At 45.7% G+C, this 27,142-nt stretch overlaps 1 pseudogene across 1 annotated transcript; it reads right to left on the reverse strand.

Moving 5' to 3' along the window:
* Positions 1-8,933: 8,933 nt before the first annotated feature.
* On the reverse strand, positions 8,934-11,027 carry LOC308240943 (eukaryotic initiation factor 4A-I-like; annotated as a pseudogene). Its single transcript has 3 exons — positions 10,891-11,027; positions 9,043-9,977; positions 8,934-8,980 (listed from the first exon to the last, which is right to left on the reverse strand). The product of its transcript is annotated as a eukaryotic initiation factor 4A-I-like (transcript).
* Positions 11,028-27,142: the final 16,115 nt, after the last annotated feature.

Raw genomic sequence — 27,142 nt, forward strand, 5'->3', positions numbered from 1 at the left:
TTGAACCCTTGTGGCAGTCTGGTCCAGGTGAACTGCTCCTTGGCCGCTGTAGTTGGGTTTTCCCATTCGAAAGTGAAGAGAGGCTGACTGGAAGGAGCTAATCAAAGACAGAAAAAGGCATCTTTCAGAACTAGGCATGTAAACCATTCCGCCTTTGTTGGGATGAGTCCCAGAAGAGTGTAGGGGTTCGGCAGTGCTGAATGCAGGGTTATAACAGCCTCATTAACAGCCCGTAGATCCTGCACTGGGCAGTAGTCATTAGTCCCAGGCTTTTTGACAGGCAAGAGAGGCGTGTTCCATGGAGACCTGCATCGTTTAACAAGTCCCCACTGAAGCAGCCGGTCTAAGTGGACCTGGATTCCTAGGCATGCTTCTCTTGGAATTGGATATTGGCGGATTTAAACAGGCTGTGTCCCAGGCTTTAACTTGATTATCACCGGGGCATGGTCCTTAGCCAGGCCTGGAGGATTCCCTTCTGCCCAGACCAGCAAGAATTCCTTCTCTAATTCAGGTTCCAATGGTGAGGCCTTTGTCTGGGGGGTATAAAGTCTCCATTCTTCCTCCCTCGGCACTGCTAAGGACAGGATCATTGGGGAGGTCTCCTCACCTAGGCGAAGCTGTGCTGAGCCATCTGGAGCAAAAGTGATTTCTGGCCCCATTTTGGCTAAAAGGTCTCTACCCATTAGAGGCACTGGACAGTCTGGCAAGTACAAGAATTCATGAATTACTTAATGACTGCCAAGTTGGCATCAACGAGGGCGACAGAATGGTCTATGGGTCTGGTCCCCAGTAGCTCCAATAATGGTGACCTCCTTTCCTCAGAGAGGTGCTACTTTCTGAGAGACTACTAAGTGCTCAGCTCCCATATCAACCATAAAGTCCACAGTCTGGCCCCCAATTTTCATTCTGACCATGGGCTCATGGGGCCTAGCTGAAGTGAGACCAGTCTGTCCTAGTCGGAATCAGCCATTGCTAGCCCAATGAGATCTGCTTCAGGTGGCTCTGGTTGATAGCAACTGGGTGGAAAAGGGGGCCCAGTCTTTTTACTTTGCCATTTGGGACATTCATTCTTCCAGTGTCCTGTTTCCTTACAATAGGCACACTGGTCTCGTATCAGGCTCACTCTTCCTTTTCCCCCTGGTCTGTATCCTTGCTGATCTGTCTGGGAGCCTGAGCCTCTAAAAGCCGCTGCTATCACATTGGCCCTTCTTTGTATTCTCTTTTCTTCCTCCTTCCTTGCTGCACTCTCTCGATTGATGAAAACCTTGTTAGCTATCTCTAGCAGTTCAGTAGCATTCTTTCCTGCAAACCCTTCCAGTTTCTGTAATTTTCTCCTGATGTCAGGCTGGGCTTGGCCTACAAAAGCGGCATTTACCATGGTTTGATTTTCTGGGGCCTCAGGTCTAAAGGGGGTGTAGATCCGGTATGCCTCACATAGTCTCTCAAAGAATGCTGCTGGACTTTCGTCAGGCTTCTGGAAATCCTCAGAGATTTTAGCCATGTTGGTGGGCTTCTTGGCTCTGGCCCTGACCCCCTGGAGGAAGGCCAGCCGATATCTTTCTAGCCGGGTCCTTCCATCGTCTGAGTTCGGGTTCCAATTGGTTCCTCATCTGGGAAGGCCTTCCTGGCCCATCTGTCTGTGTCTAATATTCCTGCCAGGGCCTGGGTCTGGAGCCACTTCCGATCCTCTGTTACTACTCTCATGCGCTCCTCAGTGTTAAAGAACGTGAAAAGGAGCTGCTTGCAGTCCACCCAGGTGGGCTTCTGGGTCTGGAAGATCGTTTCTAGAAGGTCTATCATGGCCTGAGGTTTTTCAGAATAAGCTGGGGTGTGATGTTTCCAATTCAAGATGTCACTGGTGGTAAAGGGCTGATAATAATAGACCAGCCCTCCCTCCTGCAAGGTCCCATCTTCGCCAACTACTTTGGCACCCCAAATCTCCCTTAGAGGCATCTGACGTGCTGTTTGTGGCCTGGGCCCTTGATCAGCTGAATGCAAGTGCCCCCCAACTGGATCTGGAGAGCCTGGTTGAGGAGAAATGGAAGGGGGCGGTGTTTCTGGACCTTTCAGACCAGCTGGGGAAGCACTTGGTGCTGTCTGTGGCACATATGGAGATGGTAAAACTAGAGTGACTTCCTCAGGGGATCCTGGCAGAACAAGGGATTGGGTTCCCTTCTGAGAGACCTTTTTCTTTTCTCCTACTACTAAAACCTTACAGAACCAGACCCATACATCCTGATTGGTGTTTCTAGTTCCTTGGGATATATTCCTAGAAGTGGGATCACTGGGTCAAATGTGAGTTTCATTTTTAGTTTTTTGCGGAAACTCCATACTGATCTCCACAGGGGCTGCACCAGTCTGCATTCCCACCAGCAGTGCACGAGGGTTCCTTTTTCTCCACAACCTTGCCAGCAGTTGTCATTTGTTGACTTGTTGATAATAGCCATTCTGACAGGTGTGATATGGTACCGCATTGTTGTTTTGATTTGCATCTCTCTGATGATTAGTGACTTTGAGCATGTTTTCATATGTCTCTTGGCCTTCCTTCTGTCTTCTTTTGAAAAGTGTCTATTTAGGTCAGTTGCCCATTTTTTGATTGCGTTGTTTATCTTCTTTTTGTTAAGTTGCATGAGTTTCCTGTAAATGTTGGAGATTAAACCCTTATTGTTGACATCATTGGCAAATATGTTCTCCCATGCAGTGGGCTTTCTTGTTGTTTTATTGATGGTCTCCTTTGCTGTGCAAAAGCTTTTTATTTTGATGTAGTCCCATTTGTTTATTTTCTCTTTAGTTTCCATTGCCCTAGGAGCAGTATCAGTGAAGAAATTGCTTTGGCATATGTCAGAGATTTTTCTGACTATGGATTCCTCTAGTATTTTTATGGTTTCTCATCATATGTTTAAGTCCTTGATCCATTTTGAGTTTATTTTTCTGTATGTTGTAAATTGGTGGTCTAGTTTTTTTTTTTTTTTGCATCTATTTGTCCAATTTTCTCAACACCATTTACTGAAGAGACTGTCTTGACTCCATTGTATGTTCATGCCTCCTTTGTCAAATATTAATTGAGCATAGTGATTTGGGTCAATTTGTGGGTACTCTATTCTATTCCATTGTCTGTATGTCTGTTCTTGTGCCAGTACCAGGCAGTTTTGAGAACAGTGGCTTTGTGATACAGCTTGAAATCTGGTATTGAGATCCCACCTACTTTGTTCTTCTTTCTCAGGATTGCTGTGGCTATTTGGGGTCTGTTTTTATTCCAGATAAATTTTTGGAGAGTCTTTCTAGGTCTGTGAAATATGCTGTTGATATTTTAATGGGGCATGCATTGAATCTATATATTGCTTTATGTAGTATAGTCATTTTAATGATGTTGATTCTCCCAATCCATGAACATGGTATGTTCTTCCATCTGTTTACGTCTTCCTCTATCTCTTTTTTCAGTGTTGTGTAGTTTTCCGCGTATAGGTCTTTTACCTCCTTTGTTAAGTTTATTCCTAGGTATTTTTTTGGTGCCTTGGTAACGGGATTGCCTTTTTAGTCTCTCTTTCTGTAAGTTCACTACGGGTATATAGAAATGCCATAGATTTCTTGGCGTTAATTTTGTATCCTGCTACATTGCCGAATTCATTTATTACATCAAATAATTTTTTGATGGGGTCTTTTGGGTTTTTTATATACAATATCATGTCATCTGCAAATAAGGACAGCTTTACTTCTTCTTTTCCAATTTGGATGCCTTTTATTTCTTCTTCTTGTCTAATTGCAATGGCTAATACTTCCAGTACTATGTTGAACAGGAGTGGTGAGAGTTTGCATCCCTGTCTTCTTCCTGTTCTTAGGGGAAATGGTTTTAGTTTTTGCCCATTGAGTATGATGTTAGCTGTGGGTTTATCATATATACCTTTTATTATGTTGAGGTATGATCCTTCTATTCCCACCTTGCTGAGAGTTTTTATTAAGAAAGGGTGTTTGATTTTGTCAGATGCTTTTTCTGCATCAATTGATATGACTATGTGAATTTTATCTCTCAATTTGTTTATGTGATGTATCACGTTTATTGATTTGTGGATATTGTACCATCCTTGCATCCCTGGGATAAATCCTACTTGGTCATGGTGTATGATCTTTCTGATGTAGTGCTGGATCCGATTTGCTAGAATTTTGTTGAGGATTTTGGCAGCTATGTTCATGAGGGATATTGGCCTGTAATTCTCTTTCATTGTGTTGTCTTTATCTGGTTTTGGTATTAGGGTAATGCCAGCTTCATTGAATGAGCTTGCAAGTGTTCCTTCCCCTTGAATTTTTTGGAATAGTCTGAGGAGGATAGGTTTTAATTTTTCCTTGAATGTTTGGTAAAACTCCCCTGTGAAGCTGTCTGGTCCCGGGCTTTTGTTTGCTGGAAGCTTTTTTATGACTGCTTCAATTTCTTCCATAGTTATTGGCCTGTTGAGATGTTCAGATTTTTCCTGATTGAGTTTTGGAAGGTTATATTTTTCTAGGAATCTGTCCATTTCCTCCAGGTTGTCCATTTTCTTGGAATAGAGTTTTTCATAGTATTTTTTAACACTCCTTTATATTTCGGTGGGGTCTGTTGTTATTTCACCTCTTTCATTTCTGATTTTGTTTATTTGGGTCCTCTCTCTTTGCTTCTTGGTGAGCCTGGCTAGAGGTTCATTAATCTTTTTTATCCTTTCAAAGAACCAGCTCTTGGTTTTGTTGATCTTCTGTATTGTTTTTTTGGTCTCAATGTCGTTTATCTCCGCTCTGATCTTTATTATTTCCTTCCTTCTGCTTACACTGGGCTTTTCTTGTTGCTCTCTTTCTAACTCTTTGAGTTGTAGGGTTAGGTAATTTATTACCATTTTTTCTTGTGTGTTTTTTTTTTTTTTTTTTTTTTTGCAGTAGGCTTGTAGAGCTATGGACTTCCCTCTCAAGACTGCTTTCGCTGTGTCCCATAGATTTTGGATTGTTGTGTTTTCATTGTCATTTGTTGCCATGATGTTTTTTATTTCTTCTTTGATCTCTCTGGTAACCCAGTCATTGTTTAATAGCATGCTGTTTAGTCTCCATGTGTTTGATTTTCTTGGATTGTTCTTATTGTAGTTGATTTCCAGTTTTATGACACCGTGATCTGAGAAGATGCTTGATATGATTTCTATCTTCTTGAATTTGAAGAGACTTTGCTTATGACCCAACATATGGTCTATCTTTGAAAATGACCTATGAGCACTTGAGAAGAAAGTATATTCTGTGGCTTTGGGGTGAAATGTTCTGAAGATGTCAATTAATTCCATCTCGTCTAGTGAGTCATTTAGGATTGATGTTTTTTTGCTGATTTTTTGTTTAGAGGATTTGTCCAATGGTGATAGTGGGGTATTCAAGTCTCCTACTATGATTGTATTGCTATCAATCTCTCCTTTGATATCCTCCAGGAGTTTTTTTATGTATTTGGTGCTCCTGTATTGGGTGCATATATGTTTACCAGAGTTATTTCTTCTTGTTGAGTTGTTCCCTTCAGTATTATGAAGTGGCCTTCCTTATCTCTTGTTATGTCCTTCACTTGGAGATCTAATTTGTTAGAGAGAAGTATTGCTACCCCAGCTTTTTTTCATTTCCATTCGCCTGTAAAACCTTTTCCCATCCCTTCACCCTCTGTCTGTGTGCGTCTTTTTTTCTGAGGTGGGTTTCTTGTAGACAGCAGATATATGGGTCGTGTTTTCTTATCCAAATCCATTACCCTATGTCTTTTTATTGGGGCATTTAATCCATTTACATTTAAAGTTATTATTGGTAGGTACTTATTTGTTGCCATTTTTATTCTTTACCCCTTGTGTTCCTTCTTTGCTTCTTATTTCTTCTTTTTTACAGCAGACCCTTTAGCATTTCTTGCATTGCTGGTTTGGTGGTAATAAACTCCCTTAGTCCTTTTTTGTCTGTGAAGCTCCTGATTTCACGTTCAATTTTGATTGAAAGCCTTGCTGGGTACAGTATTCTTGGATTCAGACCCTTCCTTTGCATGGCTTTGTATATTTCATTCCATTCCCTTCTGGCCTGATGAGTTCCTATTGAGAAATCAGTTCCTAGTCTGATGGGGGTTCCTTTGTAGGTAACTTTCTGTCTCTCTCTTGCCACTTTTAGGATTCTTACTTTGTCGTTGGTGCCAATTTAATTATAATGTGCTTTGGCATCGGTCTTTTGGGGTTCATTTTGCTTGGGACTCTGTGAGCTTCGTGGATTTGTGTGGGTTTTTTCTTCCCTATATCAGGGAAGTTTTCTGTCATTATTTCTTCAAACAGGTTTTCTATTCCTTGCTCAGTTTCCTCTGCTTCTGGTACTCCTATTATGTGGATGTTGTTTTGTTTCGTGTTTTCCCAAAGTTCCTTTAGGCCCTTCTCCTTCTTTTTAATTTTTTTTTCTAGAAGCTGCTCTACTTGGGTATTTTTTCCTACCTTGTCTTCTAGCTCACTGATGCGGTCCTCTGCTTCTTTTAGTCCACTCTTGATGCTTTCTATTGAGTTCTTTACAGCAGCAATGTCATTTTTCATTTCTTTTTGGTTCTTCTTCATTTCTTCTTGGTTCTTACCCATATTGTCGAATTTGTCTTCCATCCTTTTCAGTGACCTTATGACCATTTCTCTGAATTCTTTCTCTGACAGGTTGCTTGCCTCCATTTTATTTACTTCCTGGTGATGCCTGCTTTTCTTTCATATGCGGGCTGTTTCTTTGTCTCCCCATAGTTTCTCTTCTCCAGGTGTCTGGTTATGTAGTTCTCTCTCTCTTGAGTTGATTTAAAGGCACAAAATACAACACAACCAGGTACAAAACACAAGGCACTGAACAGAAATGTATTCACGATATTAATAACCCCAAATAAAGGTGACCACCAGAGAAAGGCAAATTAGGGGATAGGAGAGAAAGAAGAAGAGAAAAAAAATAATTTTTTAAAAAAGAAAGGAGTGCTAAAATGAAATTGGGAAAAAGAAAAAAAAGTGATAGAGAAAAGAAAGAGAATAAGAAAGAAAAGGGGAACAAACTATATATATGGGGTTAAAACTCCAATAGAACAGCCACTAATCCCAGCAAATGCCAGCAACAAGTACCTGGAGATGAATACAAACTACAAACAACAACTAATATCAAGCAAGGCAAGGGAAAACAGAAGCAAAAAAAACAAACAAAAACAAAGCAAACAAACAAACAAAAATAAGCAAAACAATCTCACAAACAAGCATAAAAAATCGATATAATCAACATTCAAATAAACAACATCAAAAGGACAGAGAGAAAAACAATTTTTTGGATAGTGAAGACAGAGAAGAGAGAGGTGTGTATGAACTTGGAGCAGGGGATTGGAAATTAGATATATAAGTAGGGTGAAATTTTAACAGGGGGTAAGAAGAAAGAATGGGGAAAATCTAAAGCAGGAGAAGGGTGAGAGAAACAGGACAACAAAAGGGGAAAAGTTAGGAAGAGAGTGATGGCATAAAGATAGAGTTGAGATAGAGTAAAATGATACTAAAGGAAAGATGAAAATAGAATGTAGAACACTAATCTCAAAGTCAAATAAAGAGAAAATAAAATGACACTTTGTTTTTAAAAAGGTAAAATAGTAGTAGTAATAATACTGATTGAAAATAAAAATGTAATTATTAAAAAGGTAAAATCAAGTGAGGAAAAAAATTAGTTTCTTAAGTAAAAGATGAAAAAAATAAAAATAAAATGTGCAGTAGTGAAGGTCATTCACTTCCTCTAGTGTTCTGTTTGGCATGCCTGTTTCCCAGTCAGGACAGTATTGCAGTTCCCTGCATTCCACTGCTCCTCAGTTTTGGAAGCCAGTCCTGATTTTTAAGTAGGCAGTGTGTCTTACTTTTTGTATTCCTTTATTCGTGATTACACATGAGTCAATTTGTGATTCAACCCCTGGGTGGCAGTGTTTCTGGATTGACCTCCGGGTATATAGGTCCTCTCTAGTCTGTGCTTAGATCCTGCTTTCCCTGTGGCACTCAATACCAGTTTGTGGGAGTGGGCTGCCCCAGAGCTGGTTCTCTGACGGTCACTCCCCGCTCCGATCCCCAGGTTCCAGAAAAACAACTTTCCCCTGCAGTGTCCTAGGGTCTTCCCAACTGGGTGATCCCATGCACTGGGCTCAGCAATCAGAAGCAAGGATTTAAAGAAGAGAAAGCGCATGTGTGCGAACTCCGGGGCTGCCCGCAAGTCTGTGCAGTCCTTTCTTCCCCCCGCCCCCCACTGCCCCCCGTGTCCAAGCAGCTGTCACACTTTTAAAATTTTTAGGCTGTCCTTCTGCGTCAGATCAAAATGGGTTGCTTTTTAGAGATCCCCTGTGTTAGCAGCTCTGAGGACCCCCTTCCACATTCACAGATCATGCCAGCCCCAACAGCCATGGATTTTTCTAGGCACAGACTTCCCCCGGTCCTCTAGCTCCCACAGTGTGTGCATTTCTCTGTCCTGCTGGGACCAGACACCTCACCTTATCCCAGGCGAAATCTGACCTTTCCATGGTGGAGTGTAGAGCTCCTCTGAATCTGTGTGTTTGCGCCAATTGGGGACCGGTGCTCTGGTGTTCGCAGCTATTCGGTGGGTGCCGCAGTTGTAGATTTTCAGGCTTCCAATAACATCCACTTTCCCCTTCAAGATGGTGTGGTCTCCACGTCCGTCCAAGCCGGTGGCTCCGGGAGGGAACCCAGCAGCAGTGGGGGCTGCCCGGTCAGGGGAGCCCCGTCCAGCAGTCCCCCACCTTCTCCTGGAGTATAGCTGTCCCTTAACTCACCAACAGACACTCCCCATGTGACCCTCAGCTGTTCTTTCTATCTGCTCCGGGACAAGACTTGGGACATGTCTGTCTATTCCGCCGCCATTTTTTTTCTTCTTTTTCCCTCTTGTCTTCTTCTGTCAACGTATTAATAGCCCCACCCTTACAGCCAAAACGTCCACCTGACTGATTCTGTGGATATAGTTTTCCCTGTTTGTGGGAAGGTCATAGTTGATGACTAAAGAAACCTGCTGTACATCACTGCCTCTGGCCAGCAGGTCAGTGGTGATCAATACTTTGCTAGAGCCAGAGTGGAACTCCCTCATGATTACATCTTGTTCCTTTTGGTCCATATCTCCATGCATGGCAGAGACAGTGAAGTCTCAGGTGTTCATCTTCTCAGTGAGCCAATCAACCTTTTTTTCGAGTGTTGATGAAGATGACTGCCTGGGTGATGTAAGGTTTCGTATAAGTCACACAATGTTTCCAGCATCCACTCCTGTCATTCCATGTTGATATAGAATTGGCGGATACTCTCCAGAGTCAACTCTTCCTTCTTGACAAGAATCCGAATGGGGCCCTCATGAACTTCTCAGTTACCTCAAGCACATCGGAAGGCATTGTAGCTGACAGCAATACCACCTGGGTGTTGCTGTTGAGCTTTTAGAATATGTCATAGATCTGGTCCTTGAACCCATGGCTTAAAGTTTCATCAGCTTTATCCAGTACCAACATCTTGATGTATTTGGGAGACAGGTATCTGAGATTAAGCATGTCAAACACAAGTCCTCAGGTGCCCACCATGATATGGGGAGCTTCCATCTGCAGCTTCTGCACCTCAGTATGCATGTTGGTATCCCCAGTGAAGGCATGGCAGGATGCACCCATGTAATCTCCTAAAGCCATGACTACCTTTTGTATCTGCTGTGCCAATTCTCTAGTGGGTTCCAGGACCAAGGCCTAGGTAGCCTTTAGATCCAATTCAATCTGTTGCATAATCCATACGGCAAAAGTGGCTGTTTTTCCTGTCCCAGATTGGGCTTGAGTGATCACATCATAACCCTTGATACAGGGAAGAATGGTTCACTGCTAGATGGCAGAAGGCTTCTCAAAACCATAGGCATAGATGCCACAGAGGAAGGACTCTGAGAGGTTCATGTCATCAAAGCTGTCAATGATCTCATTCCAGTTATTCTTGACTAGGGGCCTGGTGCACAGGTGGGGTCCGGCTGGCCCATCCCAATGGGGGCCAACTAGGGCTGGGCTGGCAGGGAGGAGGGGATGCAGGAGGTTGGCCAGCCTTGCCCCTGATGGGGGGGGGGCAGGGCACGGGGGCAATCGGGGACAGGGCCAGCCAGTGAGGAGGGACCATGAGATGTTGGCTGGCCAGCCCTACCCCTGATTGTGGGCGTCATAGTGACCGGTTGTTCTGGTCATTCTGGTCATTTTAGCATTCTGGTCACTGGCTTTTTATATATATAGATGATGCCTTCAGGCTCCATTCTATCAGGGCCATTGTCTCTGGATCTTTTCTTGCCACTCAGTGCCAGGGCTTTGGGCACCTTCTCTGGTTGAGGCCTAATGAACCTCACACTCTAGGTCCCAAAATCCAGGCTGTTTTCACCTCTGCCATGGGTTTGCACGGTCCCTCCCCCAGGACCGGTCTTTCTGGCTTGGTTTCCCTGAAAACCTCTGAGTTCACCTTTTGTTTCTAGCCTCAGAGAATCTTAATCACTCTCCAGCACACCCTCAGATGCTCAAATTCTAAAGCATGAAGCTCCTGGATCCTCCCAGAGGCCCCTAACAGGAAGGAAAGGGCAGGGATGCCACTTCCTATTTCTAAATAAGGCAACTTGGATACAGAGAGGAGAAGTAGCCCATCCAAGTTCCAGCCACACTTTTCTAGGAAGCCTTTCTGATACCACTGATCCTCTCAGAGATCTTCATCCTCCTCCTACTGGCATGAAGGGCCCAGGGCTTCCACTTTTACAAGACCATGGTCTCTCTTTACAACTATGCAGGTACAGATGTTAGAGTCAGTGATGGAATGAATGAATGAATCAATGCATGCATTACTGGATGGCTGGCTTACTTCATGGATAGGGTCTGTGTCAACTCACAGATTCTCCAAAATGGCTTGTCCATCCTTCACCAGGGGTCTGGCCTCAGTTCTCCCATCCTCTTCACTATAGAGATCAGGCTCATCCCAGCTGGGGTAGATGGGGTTGTTAAACCCTGTGTGACTTGGGCAAGTCATTGGCCTCTCTGTGCTGTTCCCTTGTGGGAAATTATGATAGCAATAGTGTTCACCTCAAAGGTCTACTATAAGGGTTGTATCTGGAGCTGCATGTAAAGCAGCTTATGAGTGTGTGGGATCCAATGGAGCATCTGGCACAATGCCTGGCACTTAATGGATTGTCAATTCAGCAGAATCCCAGTTCCCACCCTCTACCTACCACATTCTCTATATTCTAATTGGCAAGAAATGAGGCAGGTGTCCTTGTCTGGCCAATCCCTTATCCCCAGTGAATCCTCAGCTGCCCCACCACACCACCATCACCAGTTCATTCCAGCATTTTCCCACTCTTCCTTCCCCACCCTTTTGCTCCTGGAGTTGTTGGTTTAATGTGCACAATACAATTAACGCAAAATGGCTTTCCCATAAAACCTCCAACAACGTCCCTCAACAACCCCAACCCAGCATCACCAGCCCTATTTCTTTCCTACCATGGGGAGCATGGAGATTAATTTCAGGAAAAATTCCCAGAATGACTCTCCTCTGTGGACCCTCTACCCACTGGCTCCTATTCCCCAGTTGGCTAAGGGTTGGCACTTTCAGCCTATGTTTGCTCAGGGGTCAAGCAGACTTCCCTGGCATTGGATAAGACCCTGAGACAGAAAGTGAGCCATCTCAGGGATATGCTGGGGTGGTGGGAGGGGAGACACTGCCAGCACAGCTAGAAGCAGAAGTGAACAGAGATGTGGTGCTGAAATGGAAAGATCCACTATGCTAGCTGTCACCTTCCTGCTTTGATTTAAGTGCCTTTCTTTTGTTGAAGACTCTATAAGAGTGATTATCACAGTTTTCTTCCATTGGAGCCATCCTGCACACTCACTCATTCATTCTGCAAACATTCCTGGAAGTATAATGAGTGCCAGGCGCCATGCTTGGTGCTCAAATTATGGAGATGACTCATGCAAGGGTCCTTTCCTCAAGAACTTCCCAGGATAGGGGAGGAGGCAGAGCCACATCTAAGTGGTGCCACAGAAGTTTGGGAAAGTGGGAGCACAGAGGAGGTAGTTAGCTTGGAGGAATCAGGGAAGACTTACTGGGGAGGTGGTGTTTGAATTGGGCCTTAAAGAATGAGTAGAAGTTCACCAAGCTAAGAAGTATGCAAGGGTTGTCTAAATCTATGGCCTGCCCACAGAATATCCCATAAGCAGCCAGCATACCACCTGCTTAAAATCCATGTGAATCCCTTTAAAAAGAGCTCCTGCCCAGCTCTTTCTGCTTCTTCATGAACCCCAGGAGGGCCTGAGCTGAAAACTCTGAGATTCAGCACTGTAGGAGGTGCCTACTGAACCTGAACCACCTTTTCTGGGTCCCTTTCAGACACTTGGGTCCTGCCTATGCCTGCACCTCCCAGAGCCTGGATCTGCCTGTGCAAACCCCACCTCCCTCACATACCAGGCCTCCCTGATGCCATCATGTCACTTACAAGATCTCCAATACCACCAGCCAAAAGGCCTCAAGCTGGAGTCCTGGGGTACACACACCTGGATTTGGATCAGGGTACGACAGCTGTGAGGTTTGGAACAAAGTGCCACTCTCTGAGAGTCTCATTTCCATGGGCTACTGAGTGAGGGTTGCAAGAGACAACTCCAGTGCATGAAGCACCTCACAAAGAAGGGCAGAAGAGGGGTGAGGTAGAAGCAATTGTTATTGTCAAATATTTGCACGGGAGATTGGAAGGGGCAATTGTCCAGCTCATGGACTCTGCACTGTGGAACCCACCAAGCCCACCAGAAGACTTGTCAAAACTACAGGGTGAGAACCCTGTGCTGAGTATGTGGTGGTGAGTACTAGGAGGCTTGGCTGGAAAGGTGGCGGGGTCTTGTCCCCAGAGCCTGGCAGGAGGTAGATTTCCTATAGTCAGCAATTTCCCCTTCATGCTTCTCCCAACCTCTCTTGTATTAACATGAGAATGGGACACCAGCTGACACTGGAGGGTCCAAAGGTATTTGTATTCCAAAGAGCTCCCTCTGTCCCCTACAAGACATTGCCCTTGGAGCTGGTAAGTTGGGTTGGGATCCAGAGGCCTCTTGGGTCAAGTAGGCAGGCAGGCTAGAGTAGAGGGTCCCTCTCCCCTTTCTCCCCCACCCCTCCTAGCACACTATCTGGTTGGCTTGAAGGACCCACAAGTCCAGTCCAAGCTATTCTTACCTCCCCACTCACACCCTCCAGGTGAGCCTAAGTTGTGTGCGAAAGCACTCCTTAGTATGAAAAAAAAAAAAAAGCATATTCCAGCCCTAGTTGGTTTGGCTCAGTGGATAGAGCATTGGCATACGGACTGAAGGGTCCCAGGTTCGACTCCAGCCAAGGGCACATGCCTGGGTTGCGGGCTCGATCCCCAGTAGGGGGCATGCAGGAGGCAGCCGATCAGTGATTCCCTCTCATCATTGATGTTTCTTTCTTTCCCTCTCCCTTCCTCTCTGAAATCAATAAAAAAATATTTAATAAAAGCATATTCCATACAATAAGTGCTTTGATTTTTTTGCCTCAACCTTTTATTTCTTTGGCATTTTCAATCCTGTACTATTAAAAGGAGGAGTTTGAGGTTTATATACTTATTGCAGGGAGCATGAAATTTTTTTAAGTTGAGAAGCACTGCCCAATGGGATTGATAATAATTATAATAGCTAACAGTTGTGAACATCTGACCCATGCCACTAATTATGCTAAGCAGTTTACATACATTATGTTTATTGATCTTCATAACACACCTGTGAGATGCTATTACAATCCCCATTTTACAGATGAAGCAACTAAGGCTTAGAAATATCCAAGATCATACAACTAGTCAATAGCAGGGGGACCGCAGTCCCAAGCAGCCCCCAAGCAGCCCCCCACTACTTCAACTACCTCTCTGGGAAGGAGTAGCACTGGCATGGAAGGGAGGGCAGGGGATGTTCAGGCACCAGAGTTCCCTGTCAGAAGTTCCCCATCAAACTCCTCCCCACCAATCCTACTCTGGAGGTCCCACTCCATCAGCCCCCTCCAACTTTGTGCACGACCCTGAGCTCAGAGCCTGAAGCCAGGGTCTCTACTGGGCTGAGCTCTAGGACATTTCCAAGGTAAGGGCAGAAAAGTGTCTCCAGGTTGAGGCACAGCAGCCAGCACCACCCACAAGGAAGAATCCAGGATGATGGGTCTGCCCTGCAAAGATGCCCAACTTTTCTTCCTCTCCCTCTCCCCTGTTTCTTGCTCAGACACCTTTTTTTCTTTTATTATTATTATTTTTAAAATATTTATTATTGATGTTCCCTCCCTATATCCCCCATTGCCCTTCTCCACCCAGATTCCACCCTGCCCCAGGCCTTCACCACCCTTTTGTCTGTGTCCGTTGATAATGACTATCCTATATAATAAAAGGCTAATATGCAAATAGACTGAACAGCAGAACAACCGAACAACCAAACAACTGGTCGCTATGATGTGCGCTGACCACCAGAGGATGTGTGAGGAACATGGTGGGCATCGGCCATGGCGGGATGGTGGAGCAGGTGAGCAGGGGTGCCAGACCAAGGCAGGGCACCAGTCGCTGTCATTGAGGCGAGCTTCTGGTGGTTACTGAAAATTCCTTCCTCCCACGTGCCGCGGTCCTGCCCAGCCCTTGCACCTGCTGCTGGCACTGGCCCCACTCGCACCCACTGCCGACGCTGGAGCTGCCACTCGCACCTGCTGCCAGCGCCTGGCACTGGTCCCGATTGCTCTGTGCCATCAGTGGGTGCAAGTGGCAGCTGCCGGCCCCAATCACCCCTCAGGGCTTCTCCACCTCCCCCTGCTCCTGAGGGGTGATTGGGGCCAGCAGCCACCTCTCACACCCACTGCCAAAGATGGTCCCACTCGCACCTGCTGCTACCATCGGCCCCAATCGTGTCTTGCCATCAGTGGGTGTCAGCAGAGCTGGCACTGTAAGCATGTGGGAGTGGCGGCAGTGGGAGCAGGGCTGCTGGCAGAGAGGGGACTGGGGGCCATGGCAGGAGGGGCCAGGTGGGGCGCGGAGGATGGGCCGAGACTCATGCCTATACCCACTGCAGCCTTGCAGCCCACAGTTTCTTTCAAGGTGCACAAATTCATCTCACTGTGCAGAATATATATATGGCTAATATGCTAAGTGTCTGTCTGACTCATTGCTGTGATTTGCACTGACCACCAGGGTGCAGATGCTCAGTGCAGGAACTGCCATGATGCACACTGGCCATTTACAGAGAAACAGCACCACGGACCTGGTGCCCACAAAGCAACACTCTGCTTCCCCCAAGTGGGACACAGGCCCCACCACCACCCTGGAGTGACAGTCCACCAAATCGCAGCCAGTGTTGCCAAGACCCCATGGTGCAAAATGCGGCCCACAGCCCAGCCCAGCCTGGAAACGGTGGTTGTGGGCACCTGGTAATACTGTCACATAGCAATGCCCAGCTTCCTCTCCCTAGTGACTAGCCTCCTTGCAGTTTCTTCAGCCCAGGAACATGACTTGCTTTATAGCCAGGTACAAACATTTCACACTTTAACCAAATGTCTATGAAGCATTTTCCTGTGCCTTATCTCATTTGATCCTCACAGAAGTCCTGGAGTAGGTAGATAGGAGACTCAGTGGAGTCCTATTTTCTTTTCATTAGCCAAAAAATGGAGATTTAGAAAGTTGAGAAACTTGACCCAACTGAGGAGAAGTAAGAAATGTAGACCTTGAAAATGACTTCAGGTTTTCTCACTGCGCAGAATATAGTCAAACACTACTGCTATTAAATATTTTACCCTTTGTTCTCCCTGCATGATCTACAATAATAATCTGCTTCATGTTGATATTTACTGCTGTGTTGCTGACAATTACCTGACTGGACAATTACACTGGACTGGAAAAAGTTTAGGTAAATCAGAAAGCAGGTCTAATTAAGCAAGTTTATTCCATCCTATCTAATAAAAGGGTAATATGCAAATTAACCATCACTTCGTCACAAAGATGGAAGCGCCCATAGCCACAAGATGGCAGCGCCCAGTCCTCTCAGCCCCGCTGGAGTGCACCAGTCCCGGGGGGTCGGCCGCTGAGAGCGGGCAGCGTGAGCAGCCTGGCGGAATGCGGATGGGCCTCTGGGCCACGGAGAGCCTCTGGGCAGTGGGCACTGAGCGGCCAGGCCCCGCAAAGAGCTACTGGCACACACATTCATGCACAGGGCTACTAGTATATATATAAGGCTAAGTTAACTAACACATGTGCAATCATATAAAGCTTTCGCTGGCACCAATCGCACAAGTGTTTTGATCTGTCATTGTTGAGCGTGAAATTAGTTGACACTTATATTATAGAGAAAGGGGGAGAGAAACCAAGATGGCGGCAAAGTTAAGCACCTAAAATGCTGCCTCGCACAACAATTTCAAAACTACAACTAAAAGACAGAATGAACATCATCCAGAACCACAGGAAGGCTGGCTGAGTGGAAATTCTACAACTAGAAGGAAAGAGAAAAGCTCACGGAGAATCAGAGGAGCGGCAAAGGGCTGAGGTACAGAGGTGCATGTGGAGGAAAGGTGGCTGAGTGCCTGGCTGACTTTCTCTGGCAGGAGGGGGAAGGAAGCCCCTGACTGCACTGAACCCCAGTTCTGACTGCACTGAACCCCAGTTCTGACTGCACTGAACCCCAGTTCCGGGCAAAACCCCATGGACCCAGGCTCATACAGGTGGAATCTGGACTGTCAGGTAGAGAGAAAGGCACACGGAGACTTGGAGACCCGGGGGAGCTGCGGCGGGCAGGGGTCTGGAGGCATGTGCATGCGAGTGCTCGCAGAGAAGACTGAATGCAGAGGTTGCTGCAGGCATTCCTTAGCGGAATGGAGTCAGAAGCTCCTGACTGCACTGAACCCTAGTTCCGACTGCGCTGAACCCCAGTTCTGAGTGAGACCCTGGGGACCCACACTCTTACAGGGGGAATCTGGACTGTCAGGCGGAAACTCAGGGGAGCCGCGGAATGCAGAGGTCTGGAGGCACGTGCACAAGGGCAGGGCTGACGGGAAGCCAAGACTGTCTGCTCCGCCCTGAGACTCCGCCTCATCCAAGCTGAGCACAGAGGCTTTTGCAATTTTGCAAGTCTAATCCTATAAGGCTGTCTCCAGCACCGAACTTCTCCAAGTGTGGACACAGCTGATCCTCACAGCCAACTGGCCTGGAGGTCAATTCCTCCCAGTGATACCAACAACAATCAAGACTTAACTACAACAAGGCTGTACAAACAGTCCACAAAGGGGTGCACCAAGAGTGTCCACCTCAGGTTAACTGGGGAGGCCGACCCACTGTGCCATATAGGAAACCTAGCACACAAAGCTACCCTACCAACTCAGGGAAGCAGTGAAAATGCGGAGGCAAAGAAACAGATCACAAACGAAAGAAATGGAGGAAAACAAATGACTGGATATAGAATTCAAAACCACAGTTATAAGGCTTTTTAAGAATATCCTAGAAAAGACCGATAAATTTAGCGAGACCCTCGAAGATATGAAAAAGGACCAACTAGAAATTAAAAATACACTGACTTAAATAAAAAATATTATACAGAGACTCAACAGCAGACTAGAGGAATGCAAGAATCAAGTCAAAAATTTGAAAAACAAAGAAGCAAAAAACATTCAACCAGAAAAGCAAAAAGAATCCAAAAAGTTGAAGATAGTGTAAGAAGCCTCTGGGACAACTTCAAGCGTACCAACATCAGAATTATGGGGGTGCCAGAAGAAGAGAGAGAACAAGATACTGAAAACCTATTTGAAGAAATAATGACCGAAAACTTCCCCCACCTAGTGAAAGAAATAGACTTACAAGTCCAGGAAGTGCACAGAACCCTGAACAAAAGGAATCCAAAGAGGACCACACCAAGACACATCATAATTAAAATGCCAAGAGCAAAAGACAAAGAGAGAATATTAAAAGCAGCAAGAGAAAAACAGTTAATTACCTACAAGGCAGCACCCATACAACTGTCAGCTGATTTCTCAACAGAAACTATGCAGGCCAGAAGGGAGTGGCAAGAAATATTCAAAGTGATGAATAGCAAGAACCTACAACCAAGATTACTCTACGCAGCAAAGTTATCATTCAGAATGGAAGGTCAGATAAAGAGCTTCACAGATAAGAAAAAGCTAAAGGAGTTCATCACCGCCAAACCAGTATTATATGAAATGCTGAAAGGTGTTATTTAAGAAAAGGAAGAAGAAAAAAGTAAAGATAAAAATTATGACAACAAATACGTGTCTATCAACAAGTGAATCTAAAAATCAAGTGAATTAAAAATCTGAGGAACAAAATAAACTGGTGAATATAATAGAATCAGGGGCATAGAAAGAGAGTGGACTGATAATTCTCAGGGGGAAAAGATATGGGGGGCTGCAGGAAGAAACTGGACAAAAATTGTACACCTATGGATGAGGACAGTGAGGGGGAGGTAACAGCAGAGTGTGGGGTGGGAACTGGGTGGAGGGGAGCTATGGGGGGAAAACGGAAAAACAATTGTAATAATCTGAACAATAAAGATTTATTAAATTAAAAAAATAAAAAATAAATTAAAAAATATTATAGAGAAAGGGCGAATAGCAATATCAAAATATTTCTTCTAATTAATTTCCTTTCAAAGTGCATGAATCCGTGCACCAGGCCACTAGTATGCATATAAGTTCTTTAGTTAATCTCTTCCTGCCCCTCCTTCCCTCTGAGATTTGTCAGTCTGTTCCATGTTTCCATGCCTCTAATTCTAGTTTATTCATCAGTTTATTTTGTTCATTAGATTCCTTGTTTATTTTGATATTCAATTGTTGATAGATATGTATTTATTGCCATTTTATTGTTCATATTTTTTTCTTCTTTTCTTCTTTTTAAATAAGACCCTTTAACATTTCATGTAATACTGGTTTGGTGATGATGAATTCCTTAAGCTTTTCCTTGTTTTTGAAGCTCTTTATCTGACCTTCAATTCTAAATGAGAGCTTTGCTGGTAGATTAATCTTGGTTGTAGATCCTTGCTTTTCAACACTTTGAATACTTCTTGCCACTCCCTTCTGGCCTGCAAAGTTTCTGTAAGAAATTAGCTGGCAGTCTTATGGGAACTCCCTTATAGGTAACTAACTACTTTTTTCTTGCTATTTTTAAGATTCTCTCTTTCTCTTTAATCTTTGGCATTTTAATTATGATGCATCTTGGTGTGGGCCTCTGTGGGTTCATCTTGTTTGGGACTCTCTGTGCTTCCTGGACTTGTAAGTCTATTTATTTCACCAGACAGAGGAAGTTTTCTCTCATTATTTCTTCAAATAGGTTTTCAATTTCTTGCCCCCTCTCTTCTCCTTCTGGCACCCCCATAATGTGTATCCCAGAAGCTCCTTACACTATCTTTATATTTTTGGATTCTTTTTCTTTTTGCTCTTCTGATTGGGTGTTTTTGCTTCCTTGTATTCCAAATCACTGATTTGATTCTCAGTGTCCTCCACTCTACTGTAGATTCCATGTAAATTGTTCTTCATTTCAATTAGTGTATCCTTCATTTCTGACTGGTCCTTTTTCATGTCTTTGATGTTCTCACTAAGTTTCTTGAAGCTCTCATTAAGAGCCTTGAGCATCCTTATAACCATTGCTTTGAACTCTGTATCTAATAGTTTGCTTGCTTCCATTACATTGTTTTACTTATGGAGATTTATTTTATTCTTTCATTTGTGACATATTTCTTTGTCTCCGCATGTTGGCTGCTTCCCAGTGTTTGTTTCTATGTATTGGGTACAGCTGCTGTGTCTCCTGGAATTGGTAGAGTGGCTTTGTGTAGTAGGTGTCCTGTAGAGTCCAGTGGCTCAGCCTTCCCAGTCACCTGAGCTGAGCACTCTAGGTGAGCCCTTGTGTGGGCTGTGTGTACTGTCCTGTTGTAGTTGAGCCTTGATTGCTGTTGGCATCAACTGGGAGGAATTGACTCCCAGGCCAATTGGCTGTGAGGACAAGCTGTGACTACAGTGGGAGAGCTGCTGTGCAAGAGACACCCCTATGGAGCAGGACTGGCTTCAATAGGATCTTGGTGCTCACTGAGTCCACCCCTTGAGTCTACCACAGTGGGTGCACTGGGCTCTGGGGCCTCCTAGGATGTGCAAAATCAGCCACTTCCTGTGCCCTGCTGGGGCCACCCACCACAAGCTACAAAGTGATCTGCAGGTGGCTGCTACTTGTGTTGGATTTGGAGGTGCCAGGGGAGGCCAAGCTGTGAACCTTGGCAAGCTGCTGCTAGTGCTGGGCCTGGGGCCACTTATTGAGAGGTATGGGACATGCTGAGCCCAGCTGCTACTTGTTTGGGAGATTTTAGGAAAGTCTGAAGCCTGAGTCAGGACAGGCCATTTGTATGGAAAAGACACTGCAAACAGCTTGTTTGGGGCTGCAAATTGAATGGGGAAGGATCTCAGGAAATCACCAGGGCAGGGTAAACAGTGAGGTCCAGGTTGATGGAGACTCATATATGGCACCTGATAGTCATCTGTGTGTGTGTGTGTGTGTGTGTGTGTGTGTGTGTGTGTGTGTGTGTGTTGCGGGGGGGGGTTAGTGGGGGCAGGTCTCAGCAGAGGAACAATGAGCTCTGCCAGCACTTTTGTCTGGGAAAAAGCTGTCCCCCAGTTCTTGCCCTGATGCCAGACAATTTAGTTCCTCCCAGTATGCCCCTGGATCCTCTCAAACTGCTGCCCCAGTGCTGGAACTCAGAGAGTGAGTCCAAGTAAGTCCATGCACCAACCCTTTAAGAGGAACACCTGTATCTCCAACAGCCTCCGTGTGACTCAGCCATAGTTCCCACTGGTTTTTATACCCCGAAGTTACAGGAACTTCTCTTCCCAGCTGTGAAACACTGGGTTGGGGGCCTGCTGTGCAGCTGGGACCTCTTGCTCCTCACAGGAGGCCACCTCAGCTAAGTTATGCCTCCTGATTAAAAACATGCCAAACCTGAGTGTGAGACCAGCCAGTTCCACATCTCCACTACTCCTATCAGTCTCAATGTACTTTCTTGTTTAATTCTTTAATTGTTGGACTTCCATTCAGGCAGATTTCAGGTGATTCTGAATGATGGTTGTTCTGTATTTTATTTGTAATTTTTATGTGGTTGTGGGAGGTGGCGAATACCACATTTACCTACACTGCCATCTTGGTTCCTCCTCTCAGACACTCTTGACACCTTCTCCTCTTTTTCCTCCTCTCCGCTCCCCTCTTGACCACTGAGAGCCAAGAGCACACCAGTCACTCTGCAATGGACAGAAGGAAGCTTCAGAGCCCAGCTGTGTTGTCACAAATGCAGACCCCCACTAGGCCCATGGGAGGCAGGCCCATGACCCCATTGACTCTCATATGAGAAATCTGTGCCTGGCTTCCTTTAGGATTCCATCACACAAACCAGAAGCTCTCATATCTGTTTTGTCACTTCCTCCTTCATCCAAAGGGTCCCAGGATCACAATGTAATCTAGGGGATCTTGACCAATGTTTCCATACTGGATAGGAGTACTTTGTGTGACCCCCAACAGGAAGTGCTACTGGGGGATTTCAGGCACTGGGTAGAACCCAAGAAGGTCTGATTCTAAAGAGGTGGGGGCAGGCTGGTTGCTGAGAGGGAGTGGCCCTGGCTTTTCATCTGCTCCTTTATAGCCAATGCCTGAGAAAGTAATTAAGTCTTCCTCCCATCAAAAGCTGAAGGCTGGCTGCACCCCAAGGCCTAGCTTGCAAGGAAGGGAGATAATAAATGCTCTCACCCTGCCTGCAACCCCATCACACACATTTAGGAGGAAAGTCACCCATTAGCACCCCTGGGAATGAGGAGGAAAGCTCTCCAGAGTGTCCTGGAGGCCAAGAGTGTGTGTTATGTTGTCCTGGGCCCTGGGGAGCCCAGGAGGAGGGGCTCTGCCCCTAAATAACTCTTCTAATTCAACAGAGCACAGGACAGGGGCCAAGGGTGCTCTGGGAGAACTACAGAGAGAACTACAGAGTCCCATAGAGGGATGAGGATGATGAAAAAGTTGTTGCAGCTCTTCTACCTGAGCCCTCAGTTTGTGCACATGGGGGAGGGGTGGCACTGAGGCAGATTCTTGTTCCCTTATTTTTTCCATAGATATAATTGAAAAGTTCGAGAGGTTAAATCACTTGTTCCAATTACATAATGCAGACTGGAAAGCTTCCTGGAGGAGTCCCCTTCCAAAGATGGGTGGGTGGCAAGAAGTCCACAGTGGGAATAGAGGGGAGGTTGGTGGCACAGGAGGGTGCTGAGAGGGTGAGGAGCAGTCCAATCAGGTTGAGGCTGGTAATGTGGGAAGGTTAGGTGGAGGGAACGGGGACAGTGGGTCCTGGAGGTGATGAGGAGCTATTTCATATTTAGGAGTAGGAGAGTAATAGGAATATGCCTTAGGAACAGCATCGTGGGATGGAAAGAAAGGACTAATGTGTGGAGCATCAGGAGTCTGGTCTGGCCCCAGACTTCAAAAGCCCACATTTCAAGCTCTGATCCAGCAGAGGAGGAGCTCAAGCTAGGGATAAGGTAGAGGCCTAGCCACACATTTGGCTTTGCCATCTTACCTCATGAGCAGCAAACTGTTCTGACACTTGACATGGTACAATACTCTTGAGCCTCCTCAGTTTCCTCATCTGTGAAATGGGATAATGGTGATGTCCATCTCATGGAGCAACAGAGGATTGCATGGCAATGTTTCTGTCAACAGACCTGCTCTAGGTTGCCACAGGTTTCTTCCAGCCAGATGAGGACCTCGATGGGCTCCCTGCCTTCTGAGGGGGCTCTCAAATCTCAGGGATGAGTACATTTAATGGGAGGGTTTGAGGGAGGCCTCCAACTTTCAAGTAGTAAGCATCATGCCCAGAGCAACTACTCAAGTACCCTTAATTTTCTTGATGATGTGGAGCTGGGCCAGTCACTGCAGGGCCCAAACCAAGTTCTCAAGTCCTGTCTATAGTTACACTACCCATAATCTCCTCCCTATCATTCCCAGCTAATTGGGTGGGGATGTGGATGGCTCAGGACAACTTTTTCCTCCTGCTTAAAACTGTTTCCTTGTGCCAGGTGGTCAGACTGGCAGGCTGAAAGAGAAAATGTTTTGGGCCATGGAGATCTGGTTTGAAATTTGACCTTTTGCTCTTGGCTTTGGGCTGGAAGGCCCTTCTCAACCTGTCAGTTCCCACTTGGCAACCTTAGTAGTTAGATGGCTCTAACCAACAGATCTGTGCATAGGAGCTGGTTTGGATGGTGGGAGAGCAGAGCAGAGGGTGTTAGTCTCATGGAGCAAGAAAGGAAGCCAAGGACACTGAGCACGGACAACCAACTAGGTTGGGGCACTCATCTCAAAAACAAACACTAGATTCCCTGCCTCACAGCTTGGTTTGGGTTGAATCCATCTCATTGCAGGAGCCCTAGGAAGAAGTTCCCTGGTTACATGAAAACACACACACACACACACACACACACACACACACACACGCACACGCACACACACACATACTCTTCCTGGCTACTTGTGGGTTGAATGAGACCCTACACACATCTGAGAAGGGAAAATGATTGGAAGTCTAGAGGTTAGTAACCCAGGTGAAGCTTCACTCTACCATCACTCACTTTCTCTTTCTGGAAAATGGGGAGATTTTCTGACTTCATGTGATCAGCACATGTCCCCCACATCTTATTCCCAGACCTGATGAAAGTATCATGAAGGACAGAGCTCTGAGACCTGCAATTCAAGTCTGGAGGACTGAACTGCAATTGCTTCCCTGGGGAAGTGTGGCTAAATCACATGACTGGGAGAGGGTGGATCAGATATGCGACCCTTCTGCCTTGTGGTTAGACAGTCCTGAGCTTGGCCTAAAGGGACTGGTGAGAAGCCTAAAGGGACTGGTGAGAGGGCAATATATTTTGTTTTGTTTTTTTCACCCAAGCTGCCACAAGGTGTCACTAAAGGCCCAGAGAGGTTGACAGACTTGGCCAAGGCCACACAGGTCTTCTGAGGCCCAGCCTGGGCATTTCTCACCAGACCTAGAGTGAAAGCAGGAAACTCTGAGGAAGCTCAGAAAGACTTGAAGGACCTTGCTCTGTTGTAATGTGAGAAGTATTTTCCTGGGGTCAGGGCTCTGACCATTAAGGATGTGCCAGGTAGCATTAGGCCTGGGCTCTCTGACATTGGGACTGAACTTGCTGGAGAGCAGTGACCCACTCATACCACCTCACTTGTCTGCACATCTTTTCCAACTTCCAACGGAAGCCACTTCATAACTGGTCAGATGAAGAGGATGGATCCTCTCCTCTGAGGTTTGGAGGCCTTATTGAAGCCCTTTTCTTCTATGGCAAGAAAGGTTTGTGCGGGCTCAGGACCCACTGCCATCCAGCACTCCCCTTACCTCAGGGAGGAGTTCATTTTGGTCTCTTTCCTTTCTGCCTGGCCTTGGATTGCAGCCCATGCCTCATTGGGCACCAGGGCTCAATCACTGGACATAGGGAGCATCATTAACTCTGGTTGAATGACTGCTCAAAGGAGGACATTTTTGAATTGCCTAGCTCAGGGGTGGGCAAACTTTTTGACTCGAGGGCCACAATGGGTTCTTAAACTGGACCGGAGGGCCGGAACAAAAGCATGGATGGAGTGTTTGTGTGAACTAATATAAATTCAAAGTAAACATCATTACATAAAAAGGTACGGTCTTTTTTTTTTATTTCAATAGTTTTATTCATTTCAAACATTTTAACAAGAAGAATGTAAACACTAATTATTATAATTTGAAACTTCAAAAAATGGAGGAATCATAGCACAATAACATACCTTATATTGAAGATGGCAAAGGCAAAATAAAATTGCCTAACAAAGAAAAGGTACAAAAGCCTTTCAAATTAAACTTAAATATAATAAAATAATTTAAAACTAAAACAAATAGAAAAGAACAAAATGTGTAAACAGTAAATTAAACATTTTCTTTAGTGCAACTTCCAAATTATGCCCGGGACATAGATGTAGATGGCAATGTAGACTGGGTTGAAAGGTTTTTGGTCTTTAAAACATCAACTTCAGTGGGAACAGTGTTGTTGGTCTCCTTTTTAGCTAATGCTCTGATACTGTGCTCTCCAGGGGCGTGTCTCCCTACATCACCAGATAACGTGTCTACACATTCCCAGGGTGATGTCGGGGGGACGCGTCTGCGGGCATTACAAGGAGCCTCTGGAAGATTGAGAGGTTGTTCCTTCTACTGAATGGGCGAATATAAATCCGCCCACTCAGAAGAAGGAGCTGCGGCCATGTTTCCCGACGTTGCCATGTTAACACTGCTGCTGGTGAAGGAGCGGAGGGGAGAGCAAGAGAACCCTCCGCTCTTTCGGCTCCGTGGGCCGGATAGAACAGCCGAATGGGCCGGATCTGGCCCGCGGGCCGTAGTTTGCCCACGGCTGGGTGTCCAAGGCCTGAGGGCTATGTGTTCTGGCACAAACAGCCATCTATAGCAGACACTGCAGGCTGGTTAACTCAAACCCCTACACACCTCTTTCTCCCAGCCACCTTCCAGTGATTGGGCTACAGATAGCCATGTGACTCACTTCTGGCCAATGAGATGTAAGTGAAGCACTGGGTGGAGGTTCAAGGCACTCTTTAAAAGCTGCAGAACTGACATTCCCTTTAGGCTTTCCATATTCTTTCTGTCTGCAACATAGAAGTCTGAAGTCACTTCAGCCCTCTTGCTATTATGAGACAAGAAGCATGCAAACTAAAGCTTTCACACTAAGGATGGTGGAAAGGGTGATGGAAGAAACCTGGGGCCTGGACAGCCTAGTGGATTTTCACACAAGCCCTGGACTGCCCATTCCTGAACTTCTTGCTGTATAGAACAAACACCACCCCTAAGTGTTAGGACACTGTTTGCTAGGTTTTCTGTTACTTACAGACATGTGCATCCTTGTTTTACCACCCTCCTCCAGTTTAGAATGCTGAGCTTAAGTAGAAAAGGATCTCTTTCCCCTAACCTTGGTAGATCAGAACCCTGAATCCAGGACTCTGTAGGAGCAGGAAATGCCCTGGGTATAAGCTGAGAATTAAATAACTTCACTAATTGACTGAGGTCAGGAATCTCACCACCCTATGTAATTGCACTTCTTACTCCCTGAACTGTCCCAGTCCCATTGATCTCCTGGCTAACTCCTACTTATTCTTCAAAACTCAGCCCATGCCACCTCTTCCAAAAAATCACTGCCTACCCCCTTGACCACACCAACAGGATAGACTAAACATTTTTCCTTTGTACCCCACAATGCCCTGGGCCACCTTGAACACTGCATTCATCACCCAAAGATGTAATGCTACAGTGTATATCACCTCCCTCTCCAACAAGGTGTCTTTTTACCTTACAAGTTGGTACAGGTAGTAGTTGTTTCAGTCTTTCAGTGAGACATCATTCATTGATTCATTCATTTATTCCCCAGTTTATTGAGCTCTCCTAGAGATCCCAGTGCCACGCATAGCAGCTCTGCTGTGCCAAGCTGTCTTAGGGACTAGAACATCTGTACACAGAGGATCCCAGAAGCCCAAGACCTGGGACAACCTGGAGAAATAGAGCACTCAGGCTCTTCACAGCAATTGTTTTGAAATGCTGAGCACCTGACTGGCACTCGGGTAATGCTTATGGAGGGAGAAAAAGGGAACAAGGGAATGGGGACAGGGGCAGTACAGAAGAAAGGTTTCTGGGTCCAGGAGATGAGAGTTGGGGGGCGGGCAGGTGTTTTAGGAGCTTCCTTTTCCAGTAAGCTTTAGGGCCATGTGGTTACACATAGCCCTGAGCCTTGTCTCTGGATTCAGGGACAGGTACTTCTAGCCACAGATCTAGCTCCTTACAGCTTCACAGAGCAGGGAGGAGATGCAAGCCCAGAGAAAAGATAGCAAAGTAGGTTCTCATTCTGGGTATTCTGTCCCAGCCCCACCCAACCTTGCTGTTCAGTGAGGAAACAGAGTCACAACCAAAGTGTCATGGGGGCAGGCCCTCCAACCTCAGCTCTAGAGCTGGAGCGGTGGTCATGGGGGTATCTTGGAGGGTCTGAAATTATAACCACCTCCTCTAGAACTCATATTT

Source organism: Plecotus auritus (assembly GCF_963455305.1).
Source record: "Plecotus auritus genome assembly, chromosome: 1".
Taxonomy (NCBI): domain Eukaryota; kingdom Metazoa; phylum Chordata; class Mammalia; order Chiroptera; family Vespertilionidae; genus Plecotus; species Plecotus auritus.